This window comes from Ursus arctos, unplaced genomic scaffold (assembly GCF_023065955.2).
Source record: "Ursus arctos isolate Adak ecotype North America unplaced genomic scaffold, UrsArc2.0 scaffold_8, whole genome shotgun sequence".
NCBI lineage: Eukaryota > Metazoa > Chordata > Mammalia > Carnivora > Ursidae > Ursus > Ursus arctos.
Window position 1 is genome coordinate 17,876 of NW_026623100.1, and position 24,928 is coordinate 42,803.

Below are 24,928 nucleotides of genomic sequence, written 5' to 3' on the forward strand. Positions count from 1 at the left end.
AAAAGAATGTTTTCTAAGTTTTAAAACTAAAATAAGTGACAGTGATAAGAGGCATGTCATTAAAACATTTACAAGCAACATTCACTGACTACTGTGTACTAGACATTGTGTCAGCCAGTTGGAAGTAGCAATTAAAAGGTCACCTATAAAATTGAGGAATTAATAATGAAGAATAACATTTTTAAATAAGAAACCTTTGGTGTGATGAGTATCCCAAAGGGGAAATCAAGGTTTCTAACAATTTTTAAATAATTCAGATATTATAACTTTCTCTCCTATTACTAAATGGAGAAAAGTAGGAGCTGTGTGTTTCTACCTGCATTAAAGCTCTGATCATCATGTTCTCAAGTAGAATGTATAGTTCAATGCAGAGACATCTGAAATCATAAAAAAAAGATGTCTAAAATAACTGCCACCACAAAGCTGCTTTGATGAGAGAACAGATGGGTGACAGCACGGAGTTTCTATAAGCAGGTAGGAAAACAATCAGTGTTAGCAAACAACATCCGTGGTAACAAGTCTAGAATCCCCAAGAGGTTATTTTCCTTTATTGGTGGGTAAACATTTAGCAGTTTTGATTACCAGAGCGTCTTCTAACCTGGTGGTGCCCACTCGCTAGAGTGTTTTCCAGAGAGCATTTCATATAGCTCATATTACCTGTAAAATATTTCATCTAGACAGCTTTAAAAAGTATTTTGTACTTTATGGGTTGTGCATTTGGGTATGTGTCTCAAAGCACATACAATTCTTTCCGGATTCCTGAGAGAGGTAACAGGTGGGAAAAATGAGTTTATGGGAATTGGTACAGTAGCCCTAAAAAAACCAAAAAGATGTGCTGAGAAGTTAGAAGTAAGATTTGACTGCAAAAGAGAAATAGATAATTATTCCCGTATGTATTACGTATTCCTGTATATAATTAAATTTACATGAGTGGTCCTTCTATCAGTTTTCTATTGCTACCATAACAAATCACCACAAACTTGGTGGCTCAAATCAACAAAAATTTATTATCTTAGAGTTCTATAAGTTAGAAGTCAGCAAGGATCTCACTGGGTTAAAATCATCATGTTAGTTTGGCTGTATTCCTTTCTGGAGACTATAGGGTTGAGTATTTCCTTGCATTTTCCAGTTTCTAGAGGCCACCAACATTCCTTGGCTCCTGGCCCTCTTTTTCCATCTTAAAAGCCACCAATGTTGTATCTTTCTGGCCATTCTCAAATGGCCACATTTCCCTCTGACTCTGTCTTCTGCCTCCTTATACATTTAAGAGCCCATGTGGTTACATTGGGCTCACCCAAATAATCCAAGATAATCTTCCTATCTCAAGGTCCATAACTTTAATTATCTCTGAAAGTTCCTTCTGCCATATAGAGTATCGTATTCATACATCCCAGGGATTAAGATGTGGGCATCCTTGGGGCCATTATTCTGCCTACCACAGACCTATTGCTTAATAAAAAGTTGGTAACAGGAAAATGAAAAAGGACAAAAATAATTCAGATAATGCTGATTATTTTAAAGCAGATTTAAAAATATATATATTTCAGTGAGATGAAACTAAGTTTTATATTCCCTGTGACCCCAGCAGTACCTTTCTACTTGAATAACAAATGATAAGAACTAAAAAAATGTATAGAAAGACCGAGGAAATAGTGAGGCACACCAGACAAGAAAGCAAAACACTTATACGATGATATGGGCTCACTTACAAACTCTGAGATCTAGGAAAAGTCATAATTTTAAATGTAAAATGGGGATATCAGTTACCACTATTGATATATGCATAGGTACTTTGTAAATATAATTTCTCATTCTGCCTACCTGAAAACATTATTGTAAAAATCATACGAGCAATCTGCATGTGAAGGTTCTTTGTAAATTATAAAACACCATGGGATTTTTACAAGATTTTGAAGGCACTCCACATATTTTACCAGCGATTTAAAGAAACTTGTGATATATTTGTTATTTGTTATTCTTATTTGTTATTGTAGGACTTTGATTATTCCTTTTTTAAATATTACAACAACTGAGATTGACAGGATGTTTGTTGTCCCAATTCATGTATTAACAGATTCCACATTCTAGTGCTCTAGAAATAGAATTCTTTCCTCTCACCTCTTGGGTGCCCGCTCGTATTTCTATTTGTGAATTAAGGAATTCAACTCCAAGGGAAAGCCTGTGACATAATTTCATATCTCAGTTGAAACCTTAGCCTCTAACAAAGTGAAGAAAGAGGCTACCAATGTGAGGAGAGTGGTCAACTTGAAGGAAAAGAAAGCTTGGACACAATTAATTCCAGAGATTTATAAAGAACTGGGATGTAAACCAGTAATTCTGACAACTTGGAGTTAGATTTCAGTTTGTTTTGGTTTGGTTTTAGAGGAAATTACACACAGTGTGGAATTTTGCCAATGCAATGGTATCTGTCGTACAATGAAAAAATTCTTACACTTGACCAATGAGCATATAAAAAATGCTCAACATCATTAATCATCAGAGAAATTCAAATCAAAACCACACTGAGATATCACCTCACACCCAATAAAATGGCTACTATTAAAAAAAAAAAGGAAAAGACAAAACCCCCGGGAATTACAAGTGTCAGCACGGCTGCAGACAAATTAGAATCTCTGTGTACTGTTAATGGGAATGTAAAATAATGCATATGAAAACAACGTAGGTTCCTCAAGAAAATTAAAAAATAGAAACACAGTATGATCCAGCAATGCCACTTCTGGGTATTCATCCAAGAAATAAAACAAAAAGTGAAAACAGGATCTTGAAGAGAGATTTGCATGCCCACATTCATTGCAGCACTAGTCACAATAAACAAGAGGTGGAATCAACCTAAATGTCTATCAGCAGATAAATGGATTTTAAAAATGTAGTGTATACATAACACCAGAATATTGTTCAGCCTCAAAAAAGAAAGCCTGTTACATGCACAACATGGATGCACCTTGAAGGCATTGTGCTGAGTGAAACAGGCCGTTCACAACGACACAGTTACTGGACGATCCGCTGATCCAGGGTATCTGAAGTAGTCCAGTTCTAGAAACAGAAGGTAGAATGGTAGTTACCAGAGGCTAGGGGTCAGGGAGGAAAGGGGAAACTGTTGTTATCTAAGGAGTATAGAGCATTTTTGTTTGGTTTGTTTTTGGTTTTGTTTTTCATTTGGTTTGGTTTGGTTTTACAAGATGAAAAAGTTCTGGCGATCTGCCTCACAACACTGTGAATAAACTTAACACTACTGAATCGCACATTTAAAAATGGTTAAGATGGTAAATATTAAATGTCTCAAAAAATCGCAGATGTCCCCCTGAAGGATACAGACCTGATGAGCACATGGTTGAACCAGCAAAGGCCTGGGGTCAAGATGAAGAGATGCTACTGGCAATAACTTAAAATGTATGTGGAAAAAAAAGAACGTATGGCCGTGAGCTCCTGGGGCAAATGCCTGTACATCACAGCAAAGGATTAAATGATACCAATGTAGTAACTCAAGAGTAAACACCCTCCCCCCCACCCCCCGGCAAAGATGCTGGGTGTATACCAGGACCCACTATGCCACGGACATAGAGTTTGCCTCATGGACACAGATACCCTCCTAGGGCAGAAAAGGGAAGTGAGGAAAAAAAGCAAACTATTAAATATTTTACCTAAGAAAGCAAAAACAACAAAAACGTCAGTTATCCCACAGTAATCATTTAAAATCTAATAGGGAGTTGTATTTTTAAAATGTTCAATATTTAAAGTGAAGGGAGACAATTCAGACTGAAAGAAACTCTATTAACTGGCAATTCTAAATCTAGCCACCTGCTGAAAGGTGGTCTCATAAGCAGAGCATGGCCATGCTAGAGAGTAACAACTGTGTTTTCTGCGAATACCTTAGTTGTAGTGTATGTTAACATGAGTATCCCTTTTCTCAGTTTTGGCTGAGGCCTCAAGCTAGTAATGGTCAGTCATGCCCACATTGCAAAAGAGGATATGAGTTCACTGAAGCAGACCTTGTCATAATTTTCAGGAACTTTAGAAGACTACCTGCCTCTATTCTTTTAAAAATGTTGGAGAGAATATTAGAAAGGATTTTTTTTTTTTTTTAAGAAGAGATGTTGGAATGCTCTTGTCTCACTACTGTGCTTTGAGGAATTTTTTGAGGGCCAAAGATACATAGGATGGATCCACTCTACGTCTATGTCAGGAGGTAGGTGGCTCCTTGGATTAGTCCAGAGTCCTGGATGTTCTCTTTGAGCTGCTTTAACAAGGTACTGGAGACTGGGTGGCTTATACAGCAAACTAGAAGCTGGGAAATCTGAGATCAAGGTGTGAGCAGATTTGATGTCTGGGGAGGACATCCTTCCTGGTTTACAGACAGTGCCTTCTTGCTGAATCTTCACATGGTAGAGTGAGAGGGAAAGGAACTGAGGTCTTTTCATCTCTTAAGAGATGAAAATCTCTTATACCAATCCTATCATGGAGGTACCACTCCTAGACCCTCATCCAAACCTAGTTATCGCCCAAAGTCCCCATCTCCAAAAATCATCGTATTGTGGATTAAGACTTCAACATATGAATTTTGGGAAGTCATGAATATTTGTGCATAGTCAGTACCTACTCTGGAGGATGTCCACTGGTCACATTTAATCCTTGGCTGTAACTTGCTGACATCTGTCCCTAGAGCCCATAGCCATTGTTCTTTTTGTTTGTTTATTTTTGCTTTTGTTTTTTTTTGGGGGGGGGTTATTTTTAATTTTTTTAATTTTTTAATTTATTTTTTAAATTTATTATGTTAATCACCATACAGTACATCCTTAGTTTTTGATGTACTGTTCCATGATTCATTGTGTATAACACCCGGTGCTCCATACAATATGTGCCCTCCTTAATACTCATCACCGGCCTAGCCCAATGCCCCACCCCCCTCCCCTCTAAAGCCCTCAGTTTGTTTCCCAGAGTTCATAGTCTCTCGTGGTTCATTCCCCCTCTGTTTAACCCCCCTTCATTCTTCCCTTCCTTCTCCTACCGATCTCCCTGCTATTCCTTATGTTCTACAAATGAGTGAAACCATATGATAATTGTCTTTCTCTGCTTGACTTATTGCACTTAGCATTATCTCCTCCAGTTCCGTCCATGTTGCTGCAAATGTTGGGTAATCGTTCTTTCTGATCATAGCCCTTGTTCTTTGATTTGCTTTTGAAGTCCTCACCAGTGATCACCACTTCATCTTGACTCAAGATGTGGCAGAGGAGAGGGGAAGAGAGATAGTGTGCTGGTCTGAGTTTCATCTAAGATCCTGTCCAGGACTTTGTAGAAGTACTGAGTGCATCAAGAAAGGGGTAAATCTGCAGATTCCTAGGAGCTGAGGGGGGCAGACATAAGTGGTTGTCCACAGAGTGCAATCCTGTATTCCTAGCACCATGAACAGAAAGTCAGTAATGCCTTCATTTCCTGACTGTTTGAGGGCACATACTCTATAGGATACCAGAAAAAAAGATAATGGGTGCATTTATAACCATTCAGCAAATATTAGAATTGAGTATCAAAGCTTGCTTTGTTGCAAGGGGAAATTTTGTGTCCCCTTCTGCCGTGCTTGCATTATGATAGCTAGCATTTCTTGCTCTCTCTGCCCACTGAGACAGAGCTAGAAGAAGAAGAAGGGAAAACTAGTGCATGAAGAAAGTGAAAACATTTACTGAAGCAGAAATTTTACCATGTCCCCCAAAGAAATAATTGGTAGATTGAAAATAGCTGACAGTGTCCACCCTGTGAGTTAGCATAGACTACTCTAATTAAATAGAGAAATATTTCAATGGTTATTCCAAATATACATATTACATCTAATATGTCCATATGAATTTAAAGTAGTTGCTCCCCAGAAAGCACTGACTGCTTTGCACAGCACTAGAAATGGTCTTGAATGCCATAAAGTTCTGTCAAAAGCTTTGTGGGTTTTTGCAATTTAAGCCAGAGATAAAAAATTCATTCCTTTATATGGATTATATCCAAAAGGAAAACATTGGAAATTAAAGGTGTTATAGCAATTGTAAGTTGAAATTTCTTTGCATTAAGTCAAAATATGGATATATTTGGAGAGAAGAGAGTATGAGAAATTGTCCTAAAGGTGACTGATAAGGAATTGTGAATCTTTATTTTTTTATTTTTTTAATGTTTTTTTTATTATATTATGTTAGTCACCGTACAGTACATCCCTGGTTTCTGATGTAAAGTTCGATGATTCATTAGTTGCATATAACACCCAGTGCACCATGCAATACGTGCCCTCCTTACTACCTTTTTAAATTTTTATTATTATTATTATTTTTCTTTTTTATAATGATTTTTTATTATATTATGTTAGTCACCATACAGTACATCCCCGGTTTCCGATGTAAGGCTCGATGATTCATTAGTTGTGTATAACACCCAGTGCACCATGCAATACGTGCCCTCCTTAATACCCATCACGGGCCTATCCCATTCCCCCACCCCCCTCCCCTCTGTGGCCCTCAGTTTGTTTCTCATAGTCCATAGTCCCTCATGTTTCATTCCCCCTTCTGATTACCCCCCTTTCTTTATCCCTTTCTTCCCCTACTGATCATCCTAGTTCTTATGTTCCATAGATGAGAGAAATCATATGATAGTTGTCTTTCTCTGCTTGACTTATTTCACTTAGCATTATCTCCTCCAGTGCCGTCCATGTTGTAGCAAATGTTGAGAACTCGTTCTTTCTGATAGCTGAGTAATATTCCATTGTATATATGGACCACAACTTCTTAATCCAGTCATCTGTTGAAGGGCATCTCGGCTCCCTCCATGATTTAGCTATTGTGGACATTACTGCTATGAACATTGGGGTGCATATGGCCCTTCTCTTTACTACATCTGTATCTTTGGGGTAAACACCCAGTAGTGCAATGGCTGGATCATAGGGTAGCTCAATTTTTAACTTTCTAAGGGACCTCCACACTGTTTTCCAGAGTGGCTGTACCAACTTGCATTCCCACCAACAATGTAGGAGGGATCCCCTTTCTCCACATCCTCTCCAACATTTGTTGTTTCTTGCCTTGTCTATTTTTGCCATTCTAACTGGCGTAAGGTGGTATCTCAGTGTGGTTTTGATTTGAATTTCCTTGATGGCTAATGATTTTGAACATTTTTTCATGTGTCTGTTAGCCATTTGTATGTCTTCATTGGAAAAGTGTCTGTTCATATCTTCTGCCCATTTTTTGATTTGTTTATTTGTTTCTCGTGTATTGAGTTTGAGAAGTTCTTTGTAGATCTTGGATACCAGTCCTTTATCTGTAGTGTCATTTGCAAATATCTTCTCCCATTCCGTGGGCTGCCTCTTAGTTTTTCTGACTGTTTCCTTGGCTGTGCAGAAACTTTTAATCTTGATGAAGTCCCATAAATTCATTTTATCTTTTGTTTCTCTTGCCTTTGGGGATGTATCATGAAAAAGGTTGCTTTGGCCGATGTCGTAGAGGTTGCTGCCTATGTTCTCTTCTAGAATTTTGATGGATTCCTGTCTCACATCGAGGTCTTTCATCCATTTGGAGTTTATTTTTGTGTATGGTGTGAGATAGTGGTCAAGTTTCGTTCTTTTGCATGTAGCTGTCCAATTTTCCCAGCACCATTTATTGAAGAGACTGTCTTTTTCCCACCGGATGTTTTTTCCTGCTTTATCAAATATTAGTTGCCCAAAGAGCTGAGGGTCCATTTCTGGGCTCTCTATTCTGCTCCATTGGTCTATGTGTCTGTTTTTGTGCCAGTACCATGCTGTCTTTGTGATCACAGCTTTGTAGTACAGCTCAAAATCCGGCATTGTGATGCCCCCAGCTTTGTTTTTCCTTTTCAACAGTTCCTTGGAGATTCGGGGCCTTTTCTGGTTCCATACAAATTTAAGGACTATTTGTTCCAGTTCTTTGAAAAATGTCCTCGGTATTTTGATCGGGATAGCATTGAAAGAGTAGATTGCTCTGGGTAGCATGGACATTTTAACTATGTTAATTCTTCCGATCCATGAGCATGGAATATCTGTCCATCTTTTTATGTCTTCCTCAGTGTCTTTCAAGAGTGATTTATAGTTTCTAGAATATAGGTCCTTTACGTCTCTGGTTAAGTTAATTCCAAGGTAACGTATGGTTTTTGGTGCTATTGTAAATGGGATGGATTCCCTAATTTCTCTTTCTTCGGTCTCGCTATTCGTGTACAGAAATGCAACTGATTTCTGAGCATTGATTTTGTATCCCGCCACGTTACTGAATTGCTCTATAACTTCTAATAGTTTGGGAGTGGCTTCTTTTGGGTTTTCCATATAGAGTATCATGTCATCTGCAAAGAGAGACATTTTGACTTCTTCTTTGCTGATTTGAATACCTTTGATCCCTTTTTGTTGTCTGATTGCTGTTGCAAGGACTTCTAGTACTATGTTGAATAATAGTGGCGAGAGTGGGCATCCTTGTCGTGTTCCTGATCTTAAGGGAAAGGCTTCCAGCTTTTCCCCATTGAGAATAATATTTGCAGTAGGCTTTTCATAGATGGCTTTTATGAGATTGAGAAATGTACCTTCTATTCCTACACTCTGAAGGGTTTTAATCAGGAAAGGATGCTGTATTTTGTCAAATGCTTTTTCGGCATCAATTGAGAGGATCATATGGTTCCTGAGTCTTTTCTTGTTGATATGATGTATGACGCTGATTGATTTGCGAATATTGAACCACGCTTGCATCCCAGGTCTGAATCCCACTTGATCGTGATGGATAATCCTTTTAATGAACTGTTGGATTCTATTAGCAAGTATCTTGTTGAGGATTTTGGCGTCCATATTCATTAGGGCAATCGGTCTATAATTCTCCTTTTTGAGGGGGTCTTTGCCTGGTTTGGGGATCAAGGTAATATTGGCCTCATAGAATGAGTTTGGTAGCTTTCCTTCTGTTTCTATTTTTTGAAATAGCTTTAGGAGAATAGGTATTATTTCTTCTTTGAAAGTTTGGTAGAATTCCCCAGGAAAACCGTCCGGGCCTGGAGTTTTGTTATTTGGAAGGTTGTTTATCACTGACTCAATTTCTTCATCATTAATTGGCCTGTTTAAGAAATCAATTTCTTCCTGTTTCAATCTTGGTAGTTTATAGGTTTCCAGGAAGGATTCCATCTCTTCCAGATTGCTTAGTTTATTGGCATATAGCTGTTGATAAAAATTTCTAATAATCCTTCCAATTTCAATGGTGTTCGTCGTGACCTCTCCTTTTTCATTCATAATTTTAATAATCTGGGTCCTTTCTCTTTTGTTTTGGATAAGTGTTGCCAGTGGTCTGTCAATTTTATTGATTCTCTCAAAGAACCAGCTTCTAGTCCTGTTGATCTGCTCTACTGTACTTCTGGTTTCTGCTTGATTGATTTCAGCTCTAAGTTTGGTCAACTGCTTCCTCGTGTGTGGATTAGGCCTGTCCCTTTGTTGCTATTCCAGCTTCTTGAGGTGAGAATATAAAAACTGCATTTTAGATTTTTCTATTCTTTTGAGTGAGGCTTGGATGGCTATGTATTTCCTCCTTAGGACTGCCTTTGCAGTATCCCATAGGTTTTGGACTGTTGTATTTTCATTCTCATTGGTCTTCATAAATTGTTTAATTTGATTTTTGATTTCCTGGTTTATCGAGTCATTCCTGAGCAGGATGGTTCTTAGTCTCCAAGTGTTTGAGTTTCTTCCAAATTTTTCCTTGTAGTTGAGTTTCAATTTCAGAGCGTTGTGGTCTGAGAATATGCAGGGGATAATTTAAATCTTTTGGTATCGGCTGAGACCTGTTTTGTGTCCCAGAACATGGTCTATTCTTGAGAATGTTCCATGGGCATTAGAATAGAATGAGTATTCTTTGGTTCTGGGGTGTAGTGTTCTCTAGGTCCAACTCGTCGAGTATGGCATTCAAAGCCTTTGATTCTTTGCTTAGTTTTTGCCAGGATGTTCTGTCTATTTCTGAGAGTGGAGTGTTGAGGTCCCCTACTATTAATGTATTTTTATTTATATGTCTCTTTATTCTGGTTAAGAGTTGGCTTGTGTATCTTGCTGCTCCCCTGTTGGGGGCATATATATTTATAATTGTCATATCCACTTGTTGAATACTTCCTTTAAGAATAATATAGTGCCCTTCTGCGTCTCTAACTATAGTCTGTAGTTTAAAATCCAATTTATCTGATATGAGAATTGCTACCCCAGCTTTCTTTTGAGGTCCATTTGCGTGAAAGATGGTACTCCATCCCCTTACTCTCCGTCTGAATGCATCTTTGGGTTCGAAATGACTCTCTTGTAGACAGCAAATGGATGGTTCATTTCTTTTTATCCAATCTGCAACCCTGTGGCGTTAAGCAAGAATTTAAACCATTAATATTAAGACTGAGTACTGAGAGATATGCTTTTAATGATGCCATGTTGTCAGTAAAGTCTTTGTTTGTATTGGCTGTGACTTTCTGTTCTGTATCACTCTTGGGGCCTTTTTACTTTTATAGAACCCCCCGTAATATCTCCTGTAGGGCTGGTTTCGTGGTTACAAAATTGGTTAGTGACTGTCGATTCTGAAATGTCTTTATTTCTCCATCAATTCTGAATGACAGCCTTGCTGGATAAAGGATCCTTGGCTGCATGTTTTTCTCTGAAAGAGCTTTAAAAATGCTCCCCCAACCGTTTCTCTCATTCCAGGTCTGTGTAGACAGGTCTGACGTAATTCTGATGCCTTTGCCTTGGTACGTGAGAAATTTCTTTGCCCTGGCCGCTTTCAATACTGTATCCTTGGATGTAATATTTGCGAAATGCACTATGACGTGACGTGGCATAGGTTTGTCGTGGTTGAGCTTGGGAGGGGTCCTCTATGCCTCTTGGACACGAATGTTTGTTTCCCTTGCTAGATTAGGGAAGTTTTCAGCTACAATTTGTTCAAATATCTCTTCTAGACCTCTGTTTTTCTCCACCCCCTCGGGGATGCTGATGATTCTAACATTGGATCGTTTCGTTGAGTCAGTAATCTCCCGTAGCCAACAATCGTGGATGTGGATTTTTTTAAAAGCATCTTCTATTTTAATTTTTTCCTCTATTAACCCATCCTCCAATTCACTAACCCTTTCCTCTGCTTCGGTGACCCTGGCCGTCAGAGCCTCTAGTTTTGCCTGCATTTGGCTCATAGAATTTTTAATTTCTGTCAAATTCGCTCTCATTTCTGACTTTAGGGATTCTATATTCTCAGAAACCTTTTCGTTAATACTTTTTTCAATTCTGCTCATCATTTTGACCATCGTTACTCTGAATTCCATTTCTGATACTTTGGTTACATCCATATCCATTATTTCTGTGGCAGAGGCCACAGACTCACTGTCTTTTCTTTGCTGGGGGGGGGGGCTTCTTCTTCTTGTCATTCTGATGAGGAGAGGTTGCGGGGTTGTCCAGAGCCCAAATTATTGACTGGGTCCCAGGCCGTGCCCCTTGTTTTATAGAGATCTTAGAGATGTGGGCTTCTTCTTTAAAGATTTTATTTATTTATTTATTTATCTGAGAGAGGGAGGTAGACAGTCAGCAAGAACGGGAACAGAAGCAGGGGAGTGGGAGAGGAAGAAGCAGGCTCCCAGCAGAGGAGCCCGATGAGGGACTCCTTTCCGGAACGCTGGGATCACGCCCTAAGCCGGAGACAGGCACTCAATGACTGCGCCACCCAGGCGCCCCGGGTTGTGGGCTTCTTGATTTTTCAGCCTGCCTTCTGTGTTCTGGGGGAGGGGCCTGCCACACCGATACTCAGGCAACCCTGTTTGGGTAGAGTCTCTGTGTCCCCCGCGAGGGGGGATGGGGATGGGCACGCTGTGAGCCGGTATTTCCAGGCTTTTGTTCTCTGGCGGCTTTCCCTGGCGGTCGGCTATGCCTCTTCTGAGAGTCAGAGCAGCAGAGGCTGCATTGTCATAGAACAGAGGGATTGTGGCCCGTTCTCCACTGATGTTCTGGCCACTTTAACTCTGTTACTGTTGGTGCTGCTCAACCCTGCAGCGTCCCGGGATGTGCGCCCCACACCCGTTGTCCCTGCCCTCACTTCCAGGGCCGGCGTGTCTCTGTCCTTTGTGTTTCTAATGCCGCCAGCCACCGGCCGCCCCGCGCGCTCCCGGGTCTCCCAGTCTCAGTCTATGCCCGGTGAGCACACCGCGATTCCGGAGTTCCGTGAGAAGCCTGGTGGCGCGCGCACCCGGTTCAGGGTCTCAGTCTGCTGTTTCGCGGGTGCCGACCGCGAGTCTGCCCGCTCCCCCGTGCAGGTGGCCTGCCAGCCGCCAGCTGCCCCGCGCACACTCCGGGAGCTCCAGGTCTCAGTCTGGATCCCGTGAGCACACTGGGATTCCGGTGTTCCAGGAGATGCCTTGTGGCGCGCGTTCACAGCTCACCGGTCTCCGTCTGCTCTCTTGCGGTTGCGGTCCCTGAGTTCGCCCGCTCTCCCGTGCAGGTGGCTACTGCTTCCCGGCGCCCAAACGCGGCGGCTCCCTCCCCCTTCCGTTTATCTTCTGATATCTGTGCGCGGTTTTACGGCTCCCCTCTTGGTACCTCAATACTCAGTGCTGGAGGTGTTCATTTGTAGAGATCCAGATGTATCTTCCTGCGTCTCAGGCTGATTCCGTGGTTATTTAGGCTGGTCTGTTACCTATCCAGCTCTACTCAGGTGACCGGCTGAAAAAGGGGTCCCCTACTCCTCCGCCATTTTAACTCCTCAGGAATTGTGAATTTTTAAATTGAGTTTGGACAAATGAGTTAGGCCAACTTTAAAATGACTGTTCTCAAATTAAGCCCATATTTAAAGTATAAGACTTGGAAATTTAAGGTCCCTCAGAAAAAAAATATTTAGCTCATTGGCTCCATTTGACTATTTCATGAAGATTTTTTAATCTTAGAACTAGGGTTGTCTTTTTAAAATTAATTCCGTTAAATGTGTATGAAATCATAATGCTAAAAACATACAGAGATAGCTCAGGGATTTTTCTTATTCCTTAGTGGGTCATGGTGCTGTATAAAAAGAGGAGCAATGTGGCACAGATTATTTTACAGTAAATGTTCACTCCCTGGCAGGATTTCTGGATTTCTGGGATGGCAATATGAAGAGTTTTCTTCCAGAATTGTGAATGTAAGGGAACCCTCTGTCACGGGCATGTGATCCAGAAAATTGTCTGAATACTTGCAACAATGATACCAAAGTCTCAAAAAATATTTAGTGAACTCTCAGTGTATCAGCTGTATTGGTCATTGTGACCTCTCAAGGCTGACCTGATTGATTTTTCTGAAATACAAGTAAACATCAGCATTGTCTCCTGTCTCCAAAAATGTGAATACAAATTCATGGTATGCACAAGAAACAAGTATTTAGAGGTCCCGAGTGTGTTTGTAGTGAGCATGAGCTCTGCAAAGTTAACATACAAAATGCAAGGCCAATAGCATATGGTGGTGCAAACCAAACTGAAAGATTACAGTCATTTAATGGGAAACATTCAATGCTTCTGGATGCACACTGATTATCAAATTCACCTGTTAGAAGAGTTTTATTATTTATTATCTAAAAACCAAGCTATGCATTACCAGTAGATAGCCCTGGAGACTGCAATCACTATGGAAGGATATTTGATAATATTTAAGTTTGCTGAATTGGGTGTGCATTGAAAGGTAACAGCACTGCATGAAAAATTCTAGCTTTTTGTTTTTTTTAAGCTTGAGTTCATGCATGATTGCATACCAACTGGAAACATTATGCAGAACTAGTACTGCAAATATAGCCTAGGGCCTGCATATGGTCTTTTGACATGCTACCTTCTGTTATTCTGCTGAATAAGGCTTAACGGCCCTAGATGCACTTTTAAGGAATTAGTGATCATAATGAAAATCACAGCCCTTATTCTCTGCTGCATGGGTTGAAATAAGCATGTATGGCCAAACATAACAGGGCTGGGAGGAAAAATAATGCTTTGCCCTCAGGAATTTGACCCTATTTGAATTTTACTCATGCTTTAGAGGTCTATGGACTTTCCTACTGTTGAAAGAGTACAAATTCTAAATGATGGCTTCAGATAGAAAAACAGAAAAGCAGGCACTGCTTGGGTCAGCATTTTGAATGAACACTTGTTCTCTTCTTTGATTATTGAGAAGCTCAGCATCTTCTAAGTTCACAGGCAGAAGCTGTCATAATAATACATGAAGTGACTATAACCAATTAACCAGCACACAGTATGTATGTTTCCTATCAGGGTTTCATGCTTTACTAGCTATCCGTTTTCCTCTCCAATTTAAAAATCTATTTATGATTATAAGTAATCCTAAATCATGTGATCATGTGATTATTTTTCTTCTAGAAATCTGTACAAATCTTAATGAACTAAATATATGGCCTAAATACACACACACACACACACACACACACACAGTCTCCTGGAAGAATAAAATATTTATATCTTCTCTGATATCCCTTATGTAAGCAAAAGTAATTTAAAGAAACAGACAAGAAAATCTATTAAAAAATAATCTTGGAGATGTTATAAGAATATCTTCCAAATACAAGGGCATCTAGCTAAATTAAAGAAGTACAATGAGCAAAAACATTACCTTCCAGACCCTGAGAAGAATTTCTCTAAGAATTACAATGTCCTGAGAGCCTAAAGAAAAATCTCTAATTAGACGAGCGAGGTCTAGGGGGTATTTGAATGTCCTGGGAGAAGTGGAGAACATCCCTTTTGAAAACTCAGCTCCTCAAGGGTTTATTTCTGGGCCGTCTATTCTGTTCTATTAATCTATATGTCTTTTTTTGTATCAGTACCATTCTGTTTTGATTACTACAACTTTGTAGTAGATCTTGAAATCTGGGATTGTGATGCCTCTAGGTTTTCATTCTTTTTCAAGATCTCTTTAGTTATTCTGGATCTTTTGTGGTTCCATACAAATTTTAGGATTATTTGTTCTAGTGAGAAATACTGTTGCTATTTTGATGGGGATTGCATTAAATATGTAGATTGCTTTGGGTAGTATGGACATTTTAACAATATTTATTCTTCCAGTCCATGAGAATGGAGTATCTTTCCATTTGTGTTGTCTGTGACTTTTTTCATCAAAATTGTATGATTTTCAGTCAGGTCTTTCACTTTGTTTACATTTATTCCTAGGTATTTTATTATTTTTGGTGCACGTGTAAATGGGATTTTTGTCTTAATTTCTCTTTCTGCTACTTCATTATCAGTATAGAAAAATGCCACAGATTTCTGTACTTTTTTTTTTTTTTTTTGTATCCTGCAACCTTTCTGAATCTGTTTATCAGTATTAGTAGTATTTTGGTAGCATCTTAGGTTTTCTATACATATCATGCCATCTACAAATAGTGAAAGTTTTACTTCTTCCTTACCAATCTGGAAGTTTTTTTATTTCTTGTCTGATTGTTGTGGCTAAGGCTTCCAATACTAGAATGAATAAAAATGGTGAGAGTGGACATTCTCATCTTGTTCCTGAGCTAGGGGGAAAGCTCTCACCATTTTTCACCATTGAGTATGATATTAGCAGTGGGGTTTTCATGTATAGCCTTTATAATGTTGAAATATATTTCCACTAAACTTAGTTTGTTTGAGGATTTTTATCATGAAGGGGGCTTATTTTTTCATTCAGTATTTCTCTATTCTGTTCAAGAATATTTCCAGCACTCAATTCTCTTTATATTTCATGTTCTTAAAAAATTTTGAGAAGGCATCATTAAAAATTGTCATCTTTCACATTCATAATTTTTAATCTGAAGTCAAACTTTGATTAAACAAGGATATATTAATATTTAGATCACTTACTTCTATTTAAAAAGCAGATGTGACTTAATTTGGTTAATATGTAAGTAATAAAAGTGATAAATCTTACCATTTTTAGATGACAACATTCTTTCACTTGAAAATATTTTACTAAAAAAATAACTTAACAGATAAATTTATATTTCTTATAATCTGTGAATTTGGAGCCAATTATAAACCTGTTTCCTTATTTTCCCAGGGTAGAAATGCCCAAAACAAACAAAAATACAGAGCTAGACCAGTATTTGAATCTTAGTATAATAATGTTGAGTATCTATGAAATCATATAATTTCAATAGAAATTAATTCATGAAAAAGTACTGTTTCAAATTAAAATATGTGGTTTTATTATTCATATTACTATTATTACTTTGTAATAATGTTCCGTGCAGCGCTGTGAGTTGGCAACAGAAGGGAATCACATGAATGTCCTGCATCTGTGAAGGGCTCAATGGCTGCGGTAACTGATGGGCCTTCTGGAATGTTGTGCAGCACAAGGAGGCGCCTGCTCCAGACCCTGGAGGGGCCCCAGCGATGTGTTCCTTCACAACCAAAGGGCAGAGCAATAGGCATAGTACCATAAGCCCCATGCCCCTTTGGGGAAAAGTCTCCCAGCTCACCAGGATTTCGAGCAATGGATGAGAGGTGGTTTAAGGTCGCTTTTCTGATATTCATACAGATATGTGGATAGGGACTGTGCATCGGGCCAAGGCCGTTGGCAGGGCCCTGAGGGCAGTTTTGGGGAGGAGTTGGGGATCCAGGTTCACATGGGAGCAGGAGTCTAGGAGGGAGCCCCGAGGAGCCCAGAGGCTGGTTTCTGGGATCTGGGTCCCTTTGTGCCACATCGGTGCCCTGGGTGCTGGGTCCCTGTGGCACCTGCGCTCACCCTGAGACAGCGCTGGACTTTGTTGGCAGTAGGGAACTCCTTCCTGTCCTTCAAGGAGGTGGGGCAGGGGATCCCATCGTTCAGCTCCTGCCCTGTCTCCCATGTGGAGCTCTTTAAAGACAGTGCCTGGCAGCCAGGCGGGAGGCCTCAGAGGTCTGTCTGGCTGCCTTTGCTGATCCTCAGACCCAGGGGACACCCTTGCAGACACACCACAGGCCAGGATGCACGCAGCTCCACCATGGAGAGAAAAGTGACCCAGCTCGAGGGCCTTGGATTCACTCTGGCCCTGGTGAGAGGCACCTCAGGAATCCTCTTTCCACCCTGCCCACCGTGGCATCGGTGTGAACATGAAGGCATCCCCAGGGTATCCACTGCCCTGCAACCTCCTCCAGCCCAGGGCGGGACCTCCCCCACATACCCCTCTTTCCCTGAAACTGGGGGAATGGGGCTGCCCAGGGATGGCTCGGAGAGGTGGCCTGGCCTGGCCTAGGTCGCTTGGTATTACCTTCCGGCCCCTCCTGGCAAAGGCCCTGCGGCGTCGGGGGCGCGGGTTGAGCCAGTGTCTGCAGCATGTGAAAAGTCCCTCACCCTGGGGTTTCTGGAAGCCAGAGCCCCGGACAATGGGCACGCAGCAAGAGAACATCTTTCACTATCGACTGTCTCCGGCCAAGTGAGCCTGATACGGGACTGCACTACGATGTGGTTGCCTGGTGACCGGGGTTCCAAGTTCTGTTGGGGGTCAGTTATCAGGGAAGTGACTTCACTTCCTGGGATCCCCTCCCTGAGTCCACACCTGGACTAGCACCTACACAAACAGTGCTCTGGGCTGCTGACTGCTCATCCCCTTTCTGCATGCCATGCCACATGCGTACCCAGTGACACCAACACAACCCTCTCCACAAGCCCCACGGAAGGTCTGGGTGCAGCCAGGGCCCCAGCTTAGAAACACCCCGGGCTCTGACGCAAGTCTCCATCTTCCCTGTTTTGGATCCCAGAGAAGCCGTTGTGCCTGTCAGGGATGGTCTGTGTCTTGCCTGTGCGATAGGGATTATTCCAGCATGTACTTCTTGCAGAAGTCCACAGGCATAGGTGGGATACCATCTAAGAAATTGGGGGAGTGGTGTCGTACATAGGGAATAACTGCCACCACATTTTCTTCCTTTCTCACCTTCTCTGAGTCTGTAGCTCTTCCGATCCCGCCCACAGTCCCTATTGTGTTGTGTGTGTAACTGTGCACATGTGTGTGCCCCAATACTCCTATTGTGCAGGCCCAGAAGATGACAGTCCCACCTAGGGTTTATGGGAAATAGCTTTCCCAGGTCTTAGGCTTTCTGATTTCCAAGGCCAATCCTGCAGAAGGCATTGGAACCTTGGCTTAGAGGGGCTGAGCCCTCCCTTACCCCTAGACGCTGCCAGTTGTGTGTCACGAGCCATCCCTCCTTTCCTCTGGGTGTCATGCGGGCAGGGGTGCCGTCAGTGGGTTGCCCTGGCCTGGGCTCCTCCTCAGACAGGTACGTGCTGGGAAGCCTCCTGCCTGGGATGTCGATGTTTCTTCTCACCCCCATACCACCTCCAGGTCTACAGCCAGTTCCAAAACACAACCTCTTCCCGAGCTTCCAGTGAGTAGCTAGGTTCAGCCAGGGCCCCAACATTGAGGACACTCGGAGAGCTGGGTTCAGGCCTGGTTCTGCCTTCTTACCAGTCTGTGATTCTGGGCAAGGCACGGACCCTGCTGGGGTCTTCCCCTCGTTGCAGAAGCTGCCTGTTACATAACTGATTTTATTTCATTTGAAAGATTTTCTATGTTGGTTTGAGAGACAGAGTGTGGGGGGTGGGGAGGATAGAGGGAGAGGGGAGACAGAATCTCAAGCCGACTCTGTGCTGAGTGTGATGCCCAATGCTGGTCTTGATCCCAAGACCCTGAGTTCGTGACCTGAGTCCAGATCACGAGTAGGAGGCTTAAGCAACTGAGCCACCCAGGCACCCTGGCAAAAGAACACTGTCGATATATTTCCAGGCAATGCAGGGAAGTGACTAGTGCAAGAGGGAAGACAAACATGGGGGACTCTGTATTTCCCTAACTTACTGCCTAAAGAGATTTCATTTCTAGTCTACGGGTCAGGGATGAAGAATACAGGCGAAGCTCAGCCATTTCCATGAGTTGGAGACAGAAAGATGGAAGTTTGGAGAAAATATAGCTGTGGTTTACAGTACAGAATACTGAGGAGAGCTGCACAGAGAAAGAGGACCTCAGAAAGCCATCTAGGAGCACTTTTGAGTTTTCATGGAATTCCTCAGTAGGGCACGTGTGTGAGGAACCTATGTGGTGTGGGGAAAATCATAGCCCAGGGGAAGCAGAGAGGAAAATGTCACTAGCCTTCACACACAATCAGGAAAAGTCTGTGCTACCAGCAGCAGGCAGAGTGGAAAACCTCGTAATTTGTGGGACATTGCAAAGAGAGCTCAGAATACCAACAGAACAATAGCAAAATACATTGAAGACTACTGTGATACCACCTAACAAACCTTTGGAAAGCTAGTCTGGAAGGATAAAATCGTCTTCCAGGAACCTACCTCACCATCAGAACAATCCTCAAGAGTGTGTGTAGAAATATAAGCCATAGTTAATATCTAACAATTAAAATTCACAATACCTGTCTTCCAACAAAAGATTACCAGGATGCAAAGAAGGAGAAGAGTTCACCTCGTACTGAGGAGAAAGATTAAACAATAGAAACCTACCCAGAAATGAAAAAGACGATGGAAGTATTGCACATGGACATTCAAACAACTGTTAGACGTTTTATATACGTAAGAATGTACGCAAAGGATGAAGTGAAACAGAGATATAGAAAATATGAAAACAAGGAAAACCCAACTTCTGGAGCTGAACAGTGGCACGTCTAAGATGAAAAATGTAGTAGATGGGCTTTCTTTCCCGTTAGACACTAAATAGCAAAAAGAGAGCGAGAGACAGAGAGAGAGAGAGAACTTGAATGTATGATCATAGCAGTTGTCCAGAATAAAGCAGAGAAAAGGAAGGGTGCAAACCACGCCCTGCACACAAACACTAGAGTATGTGTGAGCTTTGTAGCAATTTCAAGTGGCCTGGTAGATACGAAATTGGCTGAGGTACAGAAAAAAACTGTTTGAAGAAGTAATTCTGATTGTTATCTGAATTGTATGAACCCTCTACACCCATATTTTTAAGAATTCAGGAATCCAGGCAACAAAAACCCCAAACATAAGGATCATGAAAAAAAACCTCCTTATCAACCTACATCCCAATAAAATTGCTTAAGACCAATGATAAAGAAAAAATCTAAAAAGCAGATGGAGATGAGTCCATTGCATTACCTGTCATGTCCCTAATTCTGTAGATGGTCTCTGTTTCTTTCTGGTCTGTGTTACTCTTGGAGTCTGTCTTCAATTACAGGATCCCCCTTCCTATTCTTGCAGGGTGGTTTAGCGGCCAAATCCTTTGAGTTTCTTTCTGTCCTGGAAGCTCTTTATCTCTGCTCCTATTCGGAATGACTCCTTGCTGGGTAAAGCGTTCTTGGCTGCATGTTTTTCTCACTTAGTACCATGACTCAATCACACCAGCCCTTTCTGGTGTGCCAGGACTCTGTGGATAGGTATGTGGCTAGTCTAACGTGCTTACCCCTGTCGGTGAAGATCCTTTTGTCTCAAACTGCTTTCAGGATTTTCTCTTTCTGTCTGAAATTGCAAACGTCACTAGTATATGTTAGGGTATTCCTCTATTCTTATGGATTTGGGGAAGAGTCCTCTCTACCTCTTGGACTTGAATGCCTGTTTCCCTCCTAGATTAGGGAAGTTCTCAGCTACGATCTACACAGATAGATCTTCTGTCCCTCTGTGTCTTCTCCCTCGGGGCCAGAAGTAATTCCAATATTGTTTCCTTTTGTGGCATCACTGATTTTTCGACTCCTCCACCCATGGTCCATTCGTTGGCTTTCTCTCTTTTCCTCAGCTTCCTTCCTTTCCATCAGCTTGTCTTTGGTGTCACTGACTCTGTCTTCTCCTCATTGACCCCAGCCGTTAGAGCATGCACATCCAATGTAGACTGCATCTCAGTTAGAGCCTTTGGAATTTGGGCCTGATTCGATTTCATTTCTGCACTATGAGAGTCTCTCGTGTCATTTATACTTTTTTCAAGCCCAGCTAGCAACTTTGTAATTGTCATCCTGAGTTCCAGCTGTGACTTCTTACTTAAAACCCTATGCATTAGATCAGTGGCAGAGAGTGTTACCTCTGGCTCTTTTTTTTTTTTTTTTTTTTTTTTTTTTGCTGTGAATCCCTCCCTCTAGTCACTTTTCCCAGAGAAGAATGGATGGGGGAGAGAGAGATTAGGATCTCACGGGGTGGACAAAACAGGGTGAGCCACATGGTCCCGAGTATCTTTTGGTCTGTGTGTTGGAAGTCACTAAATCCCAAAATTGTAAAGAAAGCCAAACTCATATTATACAGAAATCAAATTGAATGTAGCAACAGGAATCCAAAAATGAAGAATATATGTATAAAATGTCAATGTAAAAAATGAAAGTTAAGAAAAGATTGAAAATTGAAGTGTTGCTAAAATTAAAAAAGGTAGTTGGAAAGGGAAAAAAGAAAAAAAAAACGAAATGGAAAATTTTGAATGGAGAGAGAAATGAATCATGAGAAAAAGCCTCGAGCTCTAGGTGCTATTTTCCCCTAGCGCTGGAGTTTGGCCGTCCTCTTTGGTCTGTAAACTTGCTGTTCACTTGTTCTTTCACCTCGTTTTCGGGGGGCAGGGGCCCAGTGCGCTGATTCTCAGGTGGTTTTGCCTGGACGGGGATGCACTGCCCCCGTCAGGGGGCCCGGTGGGGCTCAGGGTCAGCTGGTTGTTCTGTGTGCCTTGTGTGCCCAGAGGGCTTTCCTCACCTCTTGAGAGGGTGAGAATAAAAACGGCCGCCCGCATCTGTAGGCGTGGAGGTGTGATGCTGTTGTGCGCCAAGTTCTGTAGACTTCTGCGGTGCTCCCCACACCAAAGCTCCTTGGGGAAGGCGGAGGGTCACAGCATTCCTGTCCTTTGCAGGGCTCCCAGATGGAGAGCTTCTGATCAAGTGGACTCCCCGTCAAGTGACTTCGTGCAAGGAGAGGGATCTCTCCCTTCTCCTCACTTGTGTCTGCAGCAGGAAGCGTAGGCACTGCTGTCACAACAACTGAACTGGAGGGTTATTAAGAATTGTGGCTGGCAGGGGCAGGGGGTCACTGCTGGAGGAGCCTGAGTGGTGTGGAGGGGCTATGCCCAGTGCCAAAGCCGCCAGTTGAGGCTCTGTCCATCCTGTAGCTTCCATGAGCACCCAGTGTGCTTTGGAAATGAGGAGGTTGTGGAATATAGGTGAGGTTCAGTGGGGTGGAATCCGAGCCGACGACCAGGAAGGAATTCTCGAGACGTCTTTGGTGCAAAATTGGTGGTTTATGACAGGACAGGTGGCAGAAAGAGCTGCTGCCCTGGCTTGTGAGGGCTGGCTGATGATAGACTATGGGGTTGGGGGAAGGTAAGGAAAAAGGGAGGTTGAGATAATACTTGCATATGTTAAAGAAGACTCACAAGGTACAGAGGCCCTGCCATTGTCTAGGGAAGGTGGTTTTGCCCTCTAGCAAGGCATGAACATTAAGACGGTTGGGAACTTCCTGGAGGCTGCAGATTATAAGGACATTTCGTTGTATCTGCTTTCCCTTCAGGAAGCTAAGTTATTGATAGAAATGCTTGGTTCTTGTAAACTGCTAAGACATTGGGAAACTGAGGGAGACTTAAGTCTTGCAGGATTGTGGTGTCTATAGGTTAACTCTTTCTTTGTCCTTTAGGGCAGCCAGGAGTGCCTGAGGAATGTCACGTACACCCCATGGTGGGGGGTGGGTGTGGGGTGTCAGTTCCGGCTTTGTCCTCAGCTAGCCTTCTCTTCCCTCCTCAGTAAAGGTCCCTCCTGTTCACAGAGGTTCAAGCAGTTCTTGCTGTTGCCACCTAGTGGACATAGGGATGAACACATTCAGGTCATGTCTGTGACTCACTGACCTGAGCTGCCATGAGAGGTTGGTTCCTTCCTGGGAGGAGAGGGCCCAAAAAGGATGGACCCAGAGCAAGCAGACAAGTGTGGCCCGGCCGACGCCCCTCTGCTGGCCTGGAAGCAGGACCTGGTTGCTCTACTTAGAAGCTGAGTTCTAGAGCAGGAGGGGCTGGAGTGGATGGGGTGTGTCCTGGGACGGGGTCTGGATGAGGGGTGTTCCAGGGCGGGGTGTGTGTGTGTGTGTGTGTGTGTGTGTGTGTGTGTGTGTGTGTGTGGTGGGGCAGGGATGCTTGTGGAGGGAGGATCCATGAGGGCGGTATGGACAGGCTCTTCCCTGCTTCATGGGTCCCGCCCAGGTAGCCTGATGGCCTCACTGCTGGCTTGTCTTCCTCATGATTTCAGGGTTCCTCTCTAGTCTCCGGGGACCCTCCTTTCCCGAGCAAGTCTCCACGGAAAGAAAGAGAGTATAGATAGAGGACCCTGCAGCCAATACTGCAACAATGGGACTAAAGTGTGTTCCAGAAATTGTGCTTTTAGGAAACAGTCCTAAAGCCAAAGAGATTTACGGCACATTGTACCCTTCACTTTAAGGATGAGACTCAAAGAATTGGAGAGGTCTCAATTGTTCGGCAAGTGGTGCTGCTGAGTAAATGATGTGTAGCCCCTGAAAATGCAGAAGGGGACAGGAGAGGAGTAGCAGTGCCTGTCCACTGTGGGGACCTCAGGCCGAACAAGAGCCCAGCTGTGAAACCCTCCCTGCCCCACCCTGTCCCACACACAGGCAAACCCCCTCCCCCGCACACACTCACCCATACACTCCGAGAGAAAGGACTGGAAGAGGGACGCCATGCGTTATGGGCTATCATGGTAGAAGGTAGAAGGAATGTGTCTTCCTTTCTTCATATTTACATCACTATTTTACTAACAAAACGTAATCTGGCTAAAACCTTAGAGAACCTTTTAATTACCTGATATGTTTGTAATAAAGAGGAAGATTTAATATGCAGTCTCAATATTTTTATAATATGCACATTAGAATCATTGAAACCTGGCCTATCCTGGAAAATGAAAGATTTTGCAGGTGTCTCATGGACCCAGGTATTTCTGGCTCTTGGGTCACACTTACAAAAGGGAAGCCTATCCCAGATCATGAAAACATTTCATTTTGGGGCTTCACCTGCGCAGTATTGTATCAGGAATATTCCTTTGTAGTAAAATGGTGGGTTTTTTTTGTTTCTGTTTTTGTGTGTTTGTTTGTTTGTTAAGAGAAAGAAACCTGAAAAAAATAAATGAATCACTCATAGGTTACGTAGCTAGATAGAAAAAGGCCACACTGTCTGATCCCACACACATGAAAACCCAGAAGAAGTAACTCACAGAGGCAGAGAGGGGAGCTGTGGCTGCAGGGACTGTGCTGAGAGAATGAGCAGTATCTGACGAGTGGCACGGGAGTCTCCTGGAGGGAAATATTGTAGAAGGACAAGGTTGTGAAACACTCTGTATCGAATGACACCTGGATGTACAATTTAAAAGGATCAGAGTAAAATTCCATGAAAACTCAATTTATCTTTATTTATAGACCAGAATATATTAAGCTATGAAATAGGTGCATGAACAACGCAAAAATTAGAAACACTGGAATGACAGGGGAGGGAAAGCCATCCTTTGGGGATTCAGCGAGCAGGAACTGCTGCTCCGGGGCCGAGGCCAGTTGCTCCACTGAGAGAAATGGTTGCCAGCACCCTCCGGCAACCCCGATAATTGGTGCTGTAGCCTGCTTGGACTCCGGGGCTGCCAAAGGTGCAGGTGGCTCTTGAAGCTGCTGACAGGGAGTGAGAGCTCTGTGTATATCCTCCGCTGGCTCTGACAGGGCAAGGGGCATCAGGGGCCCTTCAGGGACCTCCATAGCTAGTGCTGCAGCGTGCGCGGGCGCCCAGGCTGCCATAGATGCCAGTGGCTCTTGCAGCGCATGACCGTTCATCAGGGCTGTGAGTGTAACCTCCGTTGGCTCTGACAGGGCAGGTGGCATCAGGGGCCCTTCAGGGACCTCCATAGCTAGTGCTGCAGCGTGCGCGGGCGCCCAGGCTGCCATAGATGCCAGTGGCTCTTGCAGCTCATGACCGTTCGTCAGAGCTGTGAGTGTAACCTCCGTTGGCTCTGACAGGAC